The following is a 13513-nucleotide window of genomic DNA, read 5'->3' on the forward strand; positions in this document are numbered from 1 at the left end:
GTGAATCAGATCACTAAAATGAAGTAACATGTTTCAAAAAAATGGATCTTGGAGGAGAATACATTACCTTTAACCTGAACACAGCCAACAATGCATCATGAACCTCTAACAGCTTACTGTCACTAAGAGGGGGCATCAAACAACAATGGTATTACCATGTGTGTATGGAAGGGATAATTTCTTAAGCCTGTTTCTCCTTCAGAGATATTTTATCATTGATGTACTGCATGAAAATTCTGTGCCCAACTACTTAGGATCTCCGCATTTAAAAGAAGAGGAGCCAAATGTTATCCTTGGAGGTGTCGTGAAATTCAAAATGCCCCTGACATTTACCATACTGAGAATTACAATGAGCCTAATTTATAGTAGACTTGTTAAACTGTGGGAAAGCATACATCATCCCAGTAATATTTTCTCCATGCTTCTAAGAAGACAGACACATACTGGATCCGAAGTTCTCCCCTTATAGGGACAGAAAAAGACATAGACCTCACTCACCCTATTGTTTCTCCTGAGCTTTGCTGCTCCTGAAGTTTCTCTCTGTAAGAACACTTTGTCTCTTCCTAAGCCTCAAGAGACATTCAAATCCTTTTTATAACCCAATATATTGACAGTAAAAACTCCTTGTTCCAACAGGAAGGCAAAGCAGATGAATCCCACATCACTGAGTATATTTCTAGAGCGTGAAACCTTTTACAATCCCATTTGAGACTTTATATACTACTTTTTATTCGAGCAAGTATAGTGATGCAACTTTTTTCCTAGTAACATATTGACTTCTTTTCTGTCTGACACAATCCTGCTGCTCTCTGCAAGTCTTACATGAGAGTGCAATTAACTATTTATTTGTCCCAGTGTTCTGCCGTTTTTGAGAATGTTAGGTTTAGGCCTAATTTTTTGAAACCAATTAACAGTTATAAATGCTTGATCTAATCTTCTCTACATATCTTGTTTTGGAGGAAGGCAGATGATATTTTCTAAGACTATCAGCAACTTACCAAGATAAATGAAGTTAACATAGGCCACGAACATACAATGAATTTGTCATACCACTGTAACAATTCATGTACACACCTTGCCTCTCGTGAACATTTTCTCACTAGTCAGTGAGAAAGGGTAATCTATCACTCACTTGCTTCTAGGTAAGAGCAATTTTTCGGCAGTTATCAGACAAGCTGTTGTGCTGTAAATTAACAGATGAATTCCATAGTGACTCCTCTATAGGCCTGTACCTTAACAACAAAATGTTCTATACAGTAGGCACACTGAAACTTAGACACCCAAAATTATCATAAAAAGTCTAATCACAGCTCTGGAGCCCACTTCTCATGCCCAAACAGCTTTTACTACAAGCCATATCCTCATGAGTCTCAGGCCTTCATTTCTAGCCAACAAAAAATGATGTGAAAACTTCAACTACACGAACAGAAAACAGTTTCAGAAATGTTACATAGTGCTGCATGAAAGAGTAACTTCCTAACTTTACCAACAGGCATACGAAAATGTAACATACATGTGTGGCAAAGTAACATGATGCAGCAAGAACAGGGCAATCTTTTAGTTCTCATGGTGTCTAGCTTTGTGTTACACAATGTATCAGAACAGCATTATGAGAAAGAATACAGAAACTAACATAGCTAGACAACCACCTCAAAATAATCTCATTCTTGGACTTAGTCCAAAACAATCTTTGCTCTAAAGCTTTGTGATGCCTTATAAAAGTCAAATAAGAGTCCTGTTATCAGCCAGCAGCTTTCAGTATCTTCCAGTCTGTGGATCTCTACAGCTTTTCCAGTAGATCTATATGTCACTTTCAATTTTCACATCCATTTTATTATTGCATAGCAAATACTGATCATAGGCAACTCCCTAACAAGTGATCTATGTATCTGTAGCTCACAGGGTAGAAACACTGTCATAATAAATATAATTCATGTAAGTGTTCTGCAAGCATTATATAATGACACTGATCACTATTAACCGGAGAGCACCCTTTTACCTTGTTTCCTTATATTTTGAACAATCTGACAAAGTTGCTTGCTCTTCTGATAGGTTTTGTTTTATTCTGATGATCCAAACATATTCTGTCTCTTCCTTGCTGAAAAATAAATTTGAATCTAACTTCAAAAAGCTGAAAAGCAAATGGGTTAATCTTTACTGCTCCCAAGTCTCCCATCTGCCATTTACCTTCCTCCTTATAATCCATTTCTGAATTTTATTCCATTTAATATTAGATGGGCCATATTCATTACTGGCTTCACTAGAATTGCATAAAAGATTAGTTTGATCCCTAATGACTAAAAACATATGATGAGCAACAGAAACAACCAAAGTGGGTTTGCCCTACTTGAACAAAAGTGGATGTTTATCTAACATTTGTCATTTGTTCTTTTGCTGCTTGTCTATAGCCTGCTTGCACATGTAACAGTACTGAGAGTTATACTTAGTTCTGTTGTGCTTCTTCCATCCAATTACTGTGATAACAGAGTAACTAAGCAGAGCTAGAGGCATGCAAAAAACTTTTCACAGATCTTATTCTAGATACTTTTAAAGCATGTTTGAAGAGGAGGGGGGAAATGGACAAGCAGAATTAAAAAAAAAAAAAACCCACACAAAAAAAAACCAACCCCCCAAAACTTTCAAGATCAATAATTTTATTAGGATATACAGCACAAAAAGGCATTAGATAATGAGAACTCCAGCTGATGCTATTAATAGTTTTTATAAAGGTGTTCTAAAAACTAAGTGCTCCATAACATCCTGGAAGACAGCATTCCCAATGTTGATAGAATCATAGACTAAATTGGAACGGACCCATATGGATCATCAAGCCCAACTCCCTGCTTCTCATGGGACTACCTAAAACTGAACCATATGACTAAGAGCATTGTCCAGACACTCCTTGAACTGACAGGCTTGGTGCTGTGACCACTTCCCTCGGAAGCCTGTTCCAGTGCCCAAAAACCCTCTCAGTGAAGAACCTTTCCTAATGTCTAGTCTGAACCTCCCTGATGGACCTTCATTCCATTTCCTCGTGCCCTGTCACTGGTCACTAAAGAGAGATCTGCACCTCCCCATCTGCCGCCCACCTTGAGGAAGTTGTAGACTGCAATGAGGTGACCCCTCATCCTTCTCTTTGCCAAGCTGAACAAACCAAGTGACCTCAGCCGCTCCTTGTAAGTCTTGCCCTCGACACCCTTCACCATCTTGGTCTCCCTCTTCTGGACACACTCTAATAATTTTATGTACTTCTTATATTGAGGCACCCAAAACTGCACATTGTACTCGAGGTGGGGACACACTGTGGTGTAGGGCAGGACAATCACCAACATCGACCGCTAGCTATGCTGTGCTTGATACACCCCAGGACACAGTCGGCACTTTTGGCTGCCAGGGCACACTGTTGACTCATATTCAACTTGCCATCAACCCAAATCCCCAGATCTCTCTCCATGGGGCTGCACTCTAGCCTCTCATCCCCCAGTTTGTATGTATAACCAGGATTACCCCATCCCAGAGGCAGAATCTGGCACTTGCTCTTGTTGGGGTCTCCACCCCTGGAGGTATTTAAAAGAAGGGTAGATGTGGTGCTTGAGGATATGGTTTAGTGGTGGACTTGGCAGCGATAGGTTAGTGGTTGGACTCGATGATCTTAAGGGTCTTTTCCATCTTTAACAATTCTGTGATTCTATGATTCATACGGCTGGTGATTGCCCCACTCTCTAGCCTATCCAGATCATTCTGTAATGACTCTCTACCCTCGAGGGAATCCACAGCTCCTTCTAGCTTAGTATCATAAGAAAACTTACTTAATGTACATTCAATTCCTGCATCCAGATCAATTATAAAAACATTAAAGAGCACTGGCCCTGGGGAACCTCACTGGTGACTGGCCACCTGACCTGTCAGCCAATTGCTCACCCAACATGTTATGGACTTGTCTAGGTGTGTGCTGGACAGTTTATCCAGAAGGATACTGTGAGGGACAGCATCAAAAACTTTGCTAAAATCCAAAACCACCTCATCAAACTTCTCTTGATCAACTAGATGGGTGACCTTGTCATAAAAGGAAATTAAGTTGGTTAAGAAGGACTTTCCCCTTGTGAACCTGTGCTGGCTACGAGCAATGACTGCATTGTGTCTCAAGTGTTTTCAATAACCCCCAGAATAACTTTCTCCATAGTTTTATCAGGCACTGAAGTGAGACTGGCAAGTCTGTAATTACCAGGTTCTTCTTTATTTCCCTTTTCGAAAACTGGGACAACATTTGCCAACTTCCAGTCGACTGGGACCTCTCCAGACTCCCAAAAGCATTGAAAAATAATAGAGTTCCTGCAATGACATCGGCCAGCTCTTTCAGTACCCTGGGATGAACCCCATTGAGCCCCATAGATTTATGCGCATCCAGCTGGAGCAGCAAGTCTCAAACAAGTTCAGGGTTGGCTGGGAGTTTATCATCCCCCCCCAGTCACAGTCTTTCAACACAGGGCTCTGGGGGTCTCAGGGCTCATCATCGGTGTCGAAGACAGAGGCAAAGAAGGCATTAAACATCTCCATGTCCCTGTTTGTGAGGTAATGGACCCCATCAAGCAACAGACCAATGTTCTCTCTGATTCTCCTTTTGCTATAATATATTTTAAGAAGCCCTTTTTGTGGCCTTTTACAGTGCTGGACAGCTTGAACTCTAATCAAGCTTTGGCAACACAAATTTTCTTCCTACAGAGTCAAACAGCATCTCTGCAGTCCTCCCATGTCACCTGTCCTTGCTTCCAATCTCCGTACACTTTTCTTTTCTGCCTAAGTTCTAGAACTGAACTTAGAAAGTTCAAGCAGGATCTTCCCTGCTCAGACAAGCTGGCCTTCTGCACCACACCTTGGAATTGCCTGCTCCTGCACTCTTAAGAGATGGCTCTTAAAAAGTGGCCAGCATTCATAGACCCCAGTATCTTCAAAAGCAGATTCCTGGGTGACCTTACTAATCAACTCTTTCAGCAGCCCGAAGTCTGTTCTCCCCATATCCAGGGTCAAAGTTTTGCAGGCAGTTTTTCTCCTATCACCAATGATTTGAAACTTAGCTACTTCATGGTCACTGTGACCAAGACAGCCACCAATCACCACTTCACCCACAACGGCCTCTCTCTTTACAAACAAATCTAGGGCACCTTTCCTAGTCAGCTCCCGTAGTACCTGCACTAAGAAGTTACCTTCAATATGCTTCAGAAGTTTCCTGGACCTGTTTGTGTCTGCTGTATGATATTCCCATTTGATGTCTGGGAAGTTAAAATCACCCATAAGGACAAGGGCAGTTGATCTAGACATACCCCTTAATTCCTTGTAGAATAATTCATCAGTGTCATCATCCTGGCTGAGTGGTCGATACTAGGCTCCCATGAAAACATCCACTTTATTTGCTTTTACCTTCATTCTTACCCAGAGGATCTCAACTGTGTTGTCACCAACTGTAAGTTGCCATACAATGCAAGCCCTCCCTTATAAACAGTGTCAGCCCCCTGCCTCACCTGCCCTGCCCATCCCTCCTAAAGAGCCTATAACCATCCATCATGGCACCCCAGTCACAGGACTCATCCCACCAGGATGATGTCATAGCACTGGGACTGGGCCAAACCTTCTAGCTCCTCTTGCTTATTCCTCATGCTACCCACATTAGTAAAAAGACATTTCAAATACACTCCAGTGTACTGAGCACTTAGTGGGCCTCGCTAGCATATGCTCCCTCAAACATTGGTGTTCTGTCCCCAGGCTTATCTCTGGCAAGCCCGGTTTTATCCCTTTCCCCCTTCAAATCTAGTTTAAAGACCTTTCAATGAGCCCTGTTAACTCCTGTGCAAAGATTCTTTTCCCCATTATCAATAATGGATAATAATCTGAAGGCCATACCAGGGTAGGGAGATTTCTTGTCACATCTTTAACCTGGGCCCCAGAGTGGCAGCAGACCTGTTTTCCTCTAAAAGATCAGGTTGCAGGTGGTTTTGTTCCACCTTTGAACACTGGCCTGATCCACAACACAAAGTGAAAGATATCTTGGACTACTGTGAGGGTGCAGTTCCACAGCAGCTTACACTGGTCCAAGTCAGATGTGCTTCAGCCCCTCCCTCAGTCATGTGGCCCTGTCCCCTGCTTTGGAAATGCACTGTTGCTCAGAAGTCAGGGAGGTGATCTAGCTGAAAGTTCATAGAATTAAAGAATAAATCTGGTTGGAAGGGATCCTGGGAATTCGTCTAGTCAGGTGCAACACTGAACTGAGACAACGTTTGCCAGGGCCTTTTTGCACTCGGCTCTCGAAAACCTCCAAGAACTGATATTCCACAACCTCTCTGGGCAACCTGCTCCATTGCTTGGCCACCCAGCTCCCTCAGTCCCTCCTCAAAGGACACAAGCTCCAGCTGTCCTGATGGCCCTTCACTGAACTTGCTCCAGTTTACCCATGTCTTCCTTGTACAGGAAGAACCCAAACAGGACTGTATTACTTCCAGAGGTCCTTCCTGCCCAGGTGTAGGACTCTGGAAATATCCTTACTGAATTTAATGAGGTTCCCATCGACCCATTCAGGTCGCTCTGAATGCCAGTCTTACACTCAGGAATACTGACCCCACCCCCCAGCTGGAGTCATTCACAGACCTGATGGATTCCTTCCTTACATCATCAAGGCTCTCACAAATTGGAACTTAAGAACCATAAAAACATGTATTCTGTGTCAGAGTTTACCTAACCCAGTAACCTGTCTCAGATAGAGTCTCGATCTATTTATGGCTTCAGGATTTCCTGAACTAGGCACAGTTGTGATATATGTAGCAGCCCCCAGTGTATTTTCCTTCCAGCCTCCATCTGAATTCTGTGACCACTTTTGTCATCCACAACACTTGGCTGCCAGGAGTTCTACCTTTTAAGTTCCTCTAGTGTGGAAAAACCACACTTTTTCTTGTTTGTTCTGAATCTGCCTTTTGCTAATTTCTTTTGCTGCCCCCACTTCTTTATTGGGAACAGCGACTGAACAGCCACTCCCCAATTGCCCGCTCCAGGCCACTCATTATTGTATTCTATTATATTCCTCCCCCGCCCCCCCAGCTGACTGTTTCCCAGTCCATTTCAAGGCCCATTTAATCATACAGATTCTATTCTATACCTTTGATCATGACAGTCACACTTCTCTGAACCTGAACTCTGCTATACCCTACTTAATTTGGGAGACAAGATCTGCTGACAGGATGTGGGTAAACTATAGTTGCATGTGCAGTAACATTCCTAGGTTTGCTGTCTATTGCTGAAGAGGCAGAACCAGAAGGCTCCTTTCCTGTATGTACCACTACATCCATAAGACATGTCAGAAGCTCTAGTTGGCAAGTAAAGCACTTCAGAGGCCTTCAAATGAGCTTTGGTCATTCACGTCAGGGAGATACAAGAAGTTCACTCTTACAATTGTTTTCTTTGCTATGTGCACTGCTTCAGGAGCTCTCAGCTGCAGCAAATGTGCATCAGCACGTTTCCTGCCTCAGTTCACAGCCTGAGCTCCAAACTTAGCCTACCATCGCTTTTCCTGAGACTCACATAAACTGTGTGCTCACAGCAGGAGATGGAAACCTCTTAAATTGCTCTCACATGTATCAATAAGACATGCCTGAACACTCGCAGCAGGACAGTGTTTTTAAACGGCATCTTTTGGGCTGCTTTTGGATACCCTTTCTTAATGCTGTTTTCCATAGTCCGGATCTGCATCTCCACAAATAATTGTATGAAAAGCAAGCAGCCTGTGGTCAATAGTCCAGTTCTGCATTGCTTGGGAAAATCACAAACCTTCAGCACAGAAATTTAGTAAACTGGCTTTCCTACCCCTTCACAGCTCCATTCACAGCCTGAACTGCAGGCAGTGAAAACCATTCAGAGGGCAGATGCATAAGCCTTCCGTACCAGCATGAACAACACAGACACCTGCTTATTTGCATGTTGTTGAGTCATGCTCTCAATTACAAGATGAGCTGTTATTTTTCAGCATGGTGCTGTGTTTTCCTTCAGTGATAGGCCTTTGGGGTCACAGCATGTCAAAGACATTGTCTTACTGGGTGAGTTAAAACTTACAAGGGCAGGTATCTATCCTATTATCAGTGTTTCACAAACTGAGAATAAAGCTAGTGCTGTGTCAGCAGATTAGCTGTGGATCTGAAAGGGGTGATTTCTTAAAGTACAGGTTAGAAAGAGAAAATAAAATTGGTGTCACTACCTCAGTTCAAAGAAAAAAAAAATTAACTGCATTTTCCTCTCCTGAAGAAGGCCTCATAGTTAGTACATGTCATTTTCTTGATCATGAATATCAGCATTAGAAAATGAGCAGTCATCTCAATTATGAGAACATTCAACAATTTTGTAAGACTACATGATCCATAATCTTGCACTTTCTCAGTGACTGTCATGGTTTTAGCTGGGATAGAGTTAATTTTCTTCACTGTAGCTGGTGTAGTGCTGTGTTTTGGACTTAGTATGAGAATAATCTTGATAACACAGATGTTTTAGTTATTGCTAAGTAGTGCTTGTACTAGTCAAGGACTTTTCCAGCGTCTCATGCTCTGCCAGGGGCACAGCCAAGAGAGCTGATCCAAACTGACCAAAGGGATATTCCATATCATAGAACATCATGCCTGGTATATTAACTGGGGGAGTTGGCTAGCAGAAGCAGCAATCGCGGCTCGGGGATGGGCAGCGTTTGTCAGCAGGTGGTGAACAGTTGCAACACTTGTTGTTTGGGTTTTTTCTCTCCTCCCAAGGTTCCACATCTCTTTCTCTCATTATTTTCCTTTTCATTATATTATTATTACTATTACTGTTTTATTTTAATTATTAAACTGTTCTTATCTCAACTCACGAGTTTTCTTACTTTGGCCCTTCCGATTCTCTCCATCCCACAGGGGTGGGCGGAGTGAGCGAGCGTCTGTGTGGTGCTTAGTGGCTGACTGGGGCTAAACCACAGCAGTGACAAGAAACAAATGTCCCTCGTAATTTTTTCCACATTCCATCAAACACAAATAAGGAGTGAGACTATCAGTAAAGGTTTTTGACAATGATAAATACACATCCATCTGACAAGTTAATGCAACTTTTTTTACCAATATTGCTCACAAAGATCCTTTGGCTATTTAAAAAAACCCTATATTTTTTGTGTGCTTGTTTTACTAATATATACTAAAACTCCACATAATATATACTGAAAGAAACAGGGAAAATATGAGAGAATAATTTCCCCCTGCCTAGACTGAATTACTCTGCAAAAGAGAAAAGCCATCATTGTTCTGTGGAACAGAGTGGAAAGCTAAAACATGCCTTTTTAAGCATCAGTTAAAAGAGAAAAACAGGAAAACAAACAAGCCACCGTTGGCAGTCTCAGGGGGCACTCTGCTTGTGAGGAAGCAATGAGACTAGAATGCCTCTGAGACTACTGAGGCATGACTTGTATATCTTATTTACAGCAGTTCAACACAAACTACTGCCAGCATGTGCGTCAAATTACTATGTGGTACGAAAAATGTCAGCGTCAGAGATTCCTTTCGCTAGTATGGCCCCGATTTTGAGCTATATTACCACCACTTTCAGCTGGTTTCCTGGCCTGAAATTCTACTGTGTGTCATCAAAATTCAGTTCTAAGCAGCTGGAAGTGTCCACTCCTGGGCTCAAAGATGTCTTCCCAGTGCTAACTGGTCAGGAACAATTTTGCTGACTTTTATAGCCACTAGGCCAGGAGAAAGGAAAAGGCATTTAGTGGCAACGTACAGCATAGGGAAGGGATAAAAAATGTCAACTGCATAAATTGGGATTCCTGAGATCATGCTACAAAATACCTCTTTTTCAGAAGAATATTGTTTTCTAGACAAAGGTAACAAAGATCAAATCTATGTTGCTTTAATAAACCATTTGATGTATGTTATTACTGTGTATGAAGAAGAAGGGGGTGTGTTCAAGAAGTCCCAAGTGGGGAAGGTTAGATAGGGATAAGACAGGTTACAGCAGAGGGACAACTAAAGAAGATTCTAATGGAGATCCTGAATGAGCAGTGAAGACTCAGTCGTAGCTCCAGTTAAGTCTTAGACCCAGTTAAGATCCCATCTTACTATTTTAATTATGAGCTTGGAAATAAAGAAAGTGTGTGCTAATCAAATTTGCAGACAGCCTGAACACAGGCTTTATTAAAACAGAGGCAGACCAATATATAGAAAGAATTGGATGAGCTTGCATATTAGAATGCAATGAACTTAGAAACTAAAAAACAAGCAGCTACAATGTCAGAGCTCATCAGCTGGAAATATTAGTCTATTGCAGAATAATTATGTGGCCCTGAGAAAAGGCACATACAATGCTAGGGTGGATTATGCGAAGTATATCCAGAAGTCCAGTATTAACATCATGGTACAGGACAGCTGAAACACTGTACAATTTTGTATGCTACTTAAGAAAGCAACATTCAAACTCAAACAGGTGCAGACAAGAACTGTTAGGGTTACTGACAAAATGAGGAGTCTACTTTGTCAGAGGAGGCTACGATAGTTGATGTGGACAATCAGAGATGCTTTCTGGGGCTTCCTCATGAAAGCAACATGCAAGTTTGTACCTCTTCCAAGCATTTCTTCCCATCTCTGCATCTGTAATGGTCAAGTAGCACTGTAGAGAAGATAACTCCAAATATGTTTTGGTATACAAGCATTCAGGTCTTAAATACACAGATTGTCTGACTGGCATTTATGACTTAAGGGGATGTAACGCACCCCAACCTTTTAAGTTTATCTTGGACTTGTCACTCACACTTGGAAATCTAAGAATTAAGAAAAATACAAAGGGTTAAAACTGTTGTCTGTCCAAAATGGAATCAGGCCATAAAGCCAATCAACCAACAAAACAAACAAACACCTCCCAACAATAAAGACACAAAACCAGACTATACTTAATAATAACAAACCTTCTTAATTGTCCTAGGTATCTTTCACATGCTTAATGTCGAGTCTTAGTAATTCATAGCCCACCATCTGAACTCTGTTTCTGAGAAACTAACCTTGTCTCTGTGCTACAGCCATACAAAACACCATCCCAAAGATCCCTTGCAATTTATATCAATCAGTTAAGGACTGGCTGAGAGGGAATCGTTTGAATTATCAGAGAAATACTTGAGAATACAGCCTCTTTTATATTTTAGTTAATTTTGGAAAACTACCGCATTGTAACTTTTCTTCAGTTTTTCAAGATTGATTGGATGCCTGGGAAATGTTCAGGTGTTGATAGGACTATTACTTCTTTGTGACTGTTACTTCTTTTTGATTGGTAAGTCAAGTGAAATGTAACTTTCACTGGTGCTTCCTTTTTCAATATAACCTGTAAAATCCTTTCTTCCCAGCGCAGCATTCTATAACCTAGGACATACTAGTAAGTACTGACTGTACAGAAACCATGTCAATCTTACAGTTTATGCTATATTCCTGGCTTTATAGACACCGTGAAATTGTGTATCATCACACCAAACAAGCCTATTAAGAGGGTACTTATGTTGTTTACTTCCACCCCCATTTGTTGTAATTTTCTGGAGTTCATTATGTCACGAAAGCTAAAACAGCCTAATGTTTTCAAACTGCTAAAATAGCAGCTGCAAAAATATACTGCTGCTTGCTGTAAGTATTACAGGATGGTAAATGGTAAGGAGGAACTGACAAGACAATTCTGGCTCAAGAACAGACAGCTATTAAATATAAGTGGAACTCTGAAGTTTTGTCACTATCCAAGAATGAAGTTCTTGTAAAGCTTGAAGTAACTGTGAGGTCAAAATTTCAACAGTTTAAGACAAAAATGTAAATTCATGAGACACTTTTGGCATTGTATGTATCCGTCTGTGTAATAAAAAAGGTGGATATCCCAAGTCCAGTGTTTCCGCGAGTAGTCCCAGTCTGCTCTGATAATGAGCTGTACCAGCTTCTTGTAGCCACTACTCTTCATTGTCTCTACCAGCGTAGAATCAGAGCGTGCACGTATAATTGTACATTTCAGCATAGTTCCCTTTAGTCTATAAAACCTGCTACTACTTTTCAGCTATAGGCTCAAACACAGCCTGTGCTTTCTTTTACTGAAGGTCTTCAGTCTTGTATCCTAGATTAAGTATAATGCCTGAACACATATGTACAGATTGATGGATTTTAATTATGCTGAAAATTCCCTCTCTCCAGATTTTACTTTTGTTAGAACCACTGGCTGTAGGATCCTGTTGTTTGTGTCAGCCTTGATCATGTGGACTGAGTTGAATTATCCCACTGACACAGCTGGAAACTATTCACAAAAACATGTAGTTTTCATGGATATGGTGAGGATAGTACCACCGTTTTCTTACGGTGGTACTATCACAGCCGTCCCACATTAGACAGTTTTCTATCCCATACGAATCCAACAGGACACAATCGGTGTGTCCAATTTGGAACTAATATTATTTACACATGCTTAACAGAATTAGAACTGCTTGCTAATTTCCTGAACACCCCGGTTTCATTATGTGTGTTTCCAAACTCCAACTGAAAGCTCACAGCTACATATTCTACCCATAATTACTAATTTAGAAATGGTTCTGAATCTAAGGAAGCACCATTTCAGTGACAAGACTCCCATTAACTTCAGTGGGGCCAGAGTTTCAGAGATTAAATGCTGCCTCTTCAGTGTTACCATTTCTATATCCACATACATGACAGAGCTCTCACCAAGCAGGTTATCTCCAACTGCATTGAGAATTGAATCTCTCTGACAGTGTAGATTTAAATTTCCCCTACCTCTGCTTCTGGAATTGCCTTCAGACCAACGGTGTCCACAGACACAGCATTAAGATTAGACTCCCTTTTCCTTGAGCCACAGTTGAGAACCTTTGTAAAAATACTTCATTATTGCCTAGGAAAGAGCCATGTAACATACTGACAGAAGGACAAAGGATAACAATACATACAAACATATATGCATAGATTGATTGGTCACTTTATTCACACAGTGAATACATAGGTGAAAGGAAGTCTGTCACAGGTTCAGAAGACAGAGCACCGAAGAGCTCAACACATGCCATAGATCTAGGGTCATATTAATGCCCTGGAAATCAAATAAATTGTAACACTTTGCTTCTGTGGCTTGCCAGCACTCTGAACACACTTCCACAGCCTGATGAGGTGCAATGTGGAAACATCTCTTACAAGAAGACCCCATCTGCTAATTTCATTTGGTGCCCACTAGTTCTCCTTGGGAACGCACCACTCCACGTTCACCTTGTCCACACGCTCATGATTTCAGAGACCTGTAGCACATCTGCCTTCCACCATTCCTTTTCCAGGCTGCCAATCTTTGCCTACAGAGCTACTTCTCATACGGAAATCATGCAGTATCCTTGTTTTGCATCTCTATTGTTTTTCTATTTCTGCTGCATTATTTTTCAGATGAAGAAACAAGGATTGCACATTAAAGGTTTCAGAACAGCACTGATTTATAGAACCAGAGAGCA

This window comes from Phalacrocorax aristotelis, chromosome 3 (genome assembly GCF_949628215.1).
Source record: "Phalacrocorax aristotelis chromosome 3, bGulAri2.1, whole genome shotgun sequence".
In the NCBI taxonomy this organism is placed as follows: Eukaryota; Metazoa; Chordata; class Aves; order Suliformes; family Phalacrocoracidae; genus Phalacrocorax; species Phalacrocorax aristotelis.